We start from the raw sequence: 4,705 nt of genomic DNA on the forward strand, positions 1-4,705 counted from the left end.
GTTACTTAGTATCCTCCCTCCTTAGAGTTTTCCATTTCAGTTTGTTTGGTGGTAAAACAATTATAAAATAGGTGTCTGCATTCGATAATAATGTTTATTTAATTTTTTGTGATAAATTGTGTTAAGTATTATTAGAATTAGGCCAAAATTGGTTTAAAAACTAAAGGCAACGCTGAGTTCGAGAGAAAACAAATTATATTGCAATTAATAACATGGTCTTCCTCCGAGAGACTGCATAGCTGTCTCGCCCTCTCTCTCTCTCTCTCTCTCTCTCTCTCTCTCTCTTCAAAAGGTTGCCGACCCCTGCTCTAAGTCATACTGCCCCACCCAGGATGCCACCCACATCATTAGGATAATGCCAAGGAAACTGTTCTGATGTTCTTTAATTGTGCACTTTTACCTTTTATGAAGAGTTTCATTGGTTCATTCTCCGACAACGGTGTGTTTCCTTACACTTGCTGTCCTGTTCACCTAACAAGTAAGTAGGTACCTGGATGTTAGTCGACAGATGTGGGTTGCATCCTGGGGGGACAAGATTTAGGACCCCAATGGAAATAAGATAATCTTCCCTCGATGACGCACTGCCTTTCTTAGGTTACCTAACCCTTGGGGTTAAAAATCCGAAAAAATAATGATAAAGCGTAATATCAGAAAACTATCGCCCCCGGGTGGGCTCGAACCACCAACCTTTCGGTTAACAGCCGAACGCGCTAACCAATTGTGCCACGGAGGCATACATTACCTTTTCTTATCTGAACCTATGTAATCATTTCGCAAGTGTTATGCATATTTAAAAGTGTAATGTTAATAACGCTGTACCATCAATGAATCTTTAAACTTGTGTGCCATTCTGCATGATAAAGTGTAAGATGACATGGTTAAGAAAAGTAGAACGTTCAATCTCAAGAAGAAATCTTATCATTTTTCCATGAAGCCTATGGAAAATTACAATTATCTGGAATAATCTCATTAGATACATATAAGTAAATGGTTACAAAGATAATTATTATTTATCAAAGTTACAGAGACAAGTAGGAATTTTTAGGACACCTAGGTCACAAAAAATGTCTCCCTTCGCTACCTACCATCTATCTCTCCACAAGTTGCTTTAAACCTATATTAATTGCAAATGAAATGTAGATACACACCAGGAATTCTTGTAAAATTTAATATAAATTTGTGGACTGTATATTAAAATTAATAAATGATTACATATACACATTTATATAACAGAAGGAGAGTTTATAATCATAACACTCACCAATTAGTCTGGAGATTACTGTGTGTCATGTACAGAACCCCCCCCCCCTCTAACTAAATTTTTATCCAGAATTACAAACATAATTTAGATAGCTTATCTGAGGTTCTTGGAGCTGTCCTGTCCATCGGCTTAATGCTCAAATTATGCAGGAATGCACATTCAACAATTTCGGCTCCTATTTGAGAGGCTTTAAGCCCAATATAACCCCTAGAGCGACGTGTTTGTAACACATTAAAAAAACAATGGTGTCTCCCCCCGCCTCGTCAGCACAGGCGCAGAGCTTCCCTGTCGATTTTCTTATTTAAAATGCACTCAACAGAACAATAGTAATGTATTAATCAGGTTTATTTAGACAGCATAAACTTTGGGAAATTATTTTCCACACTGCGGCCGGGCGGAGGTTTCCCTAATACAATTTAAGATATCTTGTACCCCACCATGCATTACATTTTTATGGGCATTTAAAACAACTAAATTTGTTAGATGATGAATTTTGGGCAGTAAGATAGAGTGCTTAGCATAATCATCCAATTCAGCATTTTGTAACCTACCTCTGCACCTAATTACATTGTTCTCTAAATACAGTCCCAATTTCTCTATTATGGAACCTTTCACAAATTTTCTTTCCATCATCAATTTAATCTCATTTCCATAGATTTCTTCCTGTACCCTCATTATCCAATATTCAAGAGGATGTGAAAACTTATATGAGATATTCATCTTCTTTAGAAGATGAATATCAACAGATGTGGGTTGCATCCTGGGGGGACAAGATTTAGGACCCCAATGGAAATAAGATAATCTTCCCTCGATGACGCACTGCCTTTCTTAGGTTACCTAACCCTTGGGGTTAAAAATCCGAAAAAATCTTATGGCTGGAACAATACTGTGGCTGGGATAATGCATAGGCTGTTACAGTACTGTGCCAACATACGCAGGCCATGAAATAAATTTCCGAAGTTTGTACCACCGGCTGGGGTTGGTGGCACAACCTTGAAATCTGGCGACTCGGAGGCCCAGGCCAGTGGATGGCTTGAGGTGAAGATCACTGGTGCAGGACTCCCCATATTGAGTCGGCGTCTGCATTAAGCTTGACATCAATATGGCCACTCTTGGGAAGATGAGGGTGTCCAGGTTGTCTAATGAGGCTTGACCCGGGCCAGGGAGGAAACCCAGCAGCCAAGAGCACCGGTGTCGAACAGTAGTGGGATTGCGCTCGTGAGTGGGCGGCCAATACATGTATAGGCGGATTTAGTATTTTTTGAATCGAACCTTTTTAAAATCCATTTTTTCAGTTTCCAGATTTACGTCATATACAAACATTAAAACTAATTCATTATGTGAGACGGATCAAATCCGATTTCCACTGATTTCCAAAGCGCTCTGCTATAACAATAATCATAAAAATAAAAAAAATAATTACCCTTAAATTTAGGTTATAAATATCAGATGGAACGGATAACTTTTTCTCTTTTCCCTAAAGAAACAGTGTTTCCTCTTCATCTGAAAATACCACGTTTTATCTAATGCTCATAAAATTCCTAGCATTCCGTTGGTCATTTACTAGGCGATACTCTTACATAATTGGTTAACTTTTCAGACACTTTGTTATTGACAATATAGTGATTTCCGATTTCCTGTATGGTTTGTACTGGACCTGTCTGTACGTGGTTGGATTATGAGGCGATCCAAGATTCAAAGTATTATTCATAGTGTATCCACGTACTTTAAACATAACAGACTTGCTAAACATTTCAAGATTACTATATTTAGATACATTACTGTCAGTATCATATTACTATTCATTAATGTCTCAGTTCTGTTCCTATGACACCTTTGATATACCTCTGACGGATTTCGAGAGTTTTCCTACTCCCTCAGCCCAGCCCTGGGCTAGACTTTGGTGCCTGCCTGGTCAACCACGTTGTTGGCGTCTCTCAGGCCCAAACTTCTATAACAGCTTGATTGATCTGGCACATGGCGGAAGTACTTCCCAGGTTTCCTCTTGAAGGCTTTAATATTTGTTTTGACTGTTCTTCTGTTATCGTCTGGTAAGATGTTAATAGTCTGGGACCACGGATGTTGTTAGTGTTCTCTTACTGTACTCATAACACTAATATTCTTCACTGGGTTTATTTTACATTTTCTTCCATCTATTTCACTATCTTAGCTGGAACTGTTCTGTGGCTGAAACATTACAGTGGATAAGGCAATACCGAGGCTAGATCAATGAACTGCCTGGAAGTACTTTGACTGGAAGAATACTGTGGCTAAAACAATACTGAGGCTGGAACAATACATTGGATGGAACGTAAAGATTATTATATTATTATTGAAAATTCACAGCTAACCCATACATTTGAAGCAACTGAAAAGACATTCCAGTATTTCCTGGAATATTACTTTCCATAATCATGACATGAGCATGGTTCCGGACTGCTTGAAGCAAATTAATGATAATGATAAAGCGTAATATCAGAAAACTATCGCCCCCGGGTGGGCTCGAACCACCAACCTTTCGGTTAACAGCCGAACGCGCTAACCAATTGTGCCACGGAGGCATACATTACCTTTTCTTATCTGAACCTATGTAATCATTTCGCAAGTGTTATGCATATTTAAAAGTGTAATGTTAATAACGCTATACCATCAATGAATCTTTAAACTTGTGTGCCATTCTGCATGTTAAAGTGTAAGATGACATGGTTAAGAAAAGTAGAACGTTCAATCTCAAGAAGAAATCTTATCATTTTTCCATGAAGCCTATGGAAAATTACAATTATCTGGAATTATCTCATTAGATACATATAAGTAAATGGTTACAAAGATAATTATTATTTATCAAAGTTACAGAGACAAGTAGGAATTTTTAGGACACCTAGGTCACAAAAAATGTCCCCCTTCGCTACCTACCATCTATCTCTCCACAAGTTGCTTTAAACCTATATTAATTGCAAATGAAATGTAGATACACACCAGGAATTCTTGTAAAATTTAATATAAATTTGTGGACTGTATAATAAAATTAATAAATGATTACATATACACATTTATATAACAGAAGGAGAGTTTATAATCATAACACTCACCAATTAGTCTGGAGATTACTGTGTGTCATGTACAGAACCCCCCCCTCTAACTAAATTTTTATCCAGAATTACAAACATAATTTAGATAGCTTATCTGAGGTTCTTGGAGCTGTCCTATCCATCGGCTTAATGCTCAAATTATGCAGGAATGCACATTCAACAATTTCGGCTCCTATTTGAGAGGCTTTAAGCCCAATATAACCCCTAGAGCGACGTGTTTGTAACACATTAAAAAAACAATGGTGTCTCCCCCCGCCTCGTCAGCACAGGCGCAGAACTTCCCTATCGATTTTCTTATTTAAAATGCACTCAACAGAACAATAGTAATGTATTAATCAGGTTTATTTAGACAGCA

The 4,705-nt window shown here is 37.7% G+C and overlaps 2 non-coding genes across 2 annotated transcripts; both read right to left on the bottom strand.

Annotated features, from left to right (window-relative positions):
• Positions 1-659: 659 nt before the first annotated feature.
• TRNAN-GUU (transfer RNA asparagine (anticodon GUU)) lies at positions 660-733 on the bottom strand. The gene has a single exon. It is a non-coding gene; the product is annotated as a tRNA-Asn (tRNA).
• Positions 734-3,748: 3,015 nt separating this feature from the next.
• Positions 3,749-3,822, bottom strand: TRNAN-GUU (transfer RNA asparagine (anticodon GUU)). The gene has a single exon. It is a non-coding gene; the product is annotated as a tRNA-Asn (tRNA).
• Between the last annotated feature and the right edge of the window lie 883 nt (positions 3,823-4,705).

The sequence above is a fragment of the Cherax quadricarinatus genome, chromosome 1, assembly GCF_038502225.1.
Source record: "Cherax quadricarinatus isolate ZL_2023a chromosome 1, ASM3850222v1, whole genome shotgun sequence".
NCBI lineage: Eukaryota > Metazoa > Arthropoda > Malacostraca > Decapoda > Parastacidae > Cherax > Cherax quadricarinatus.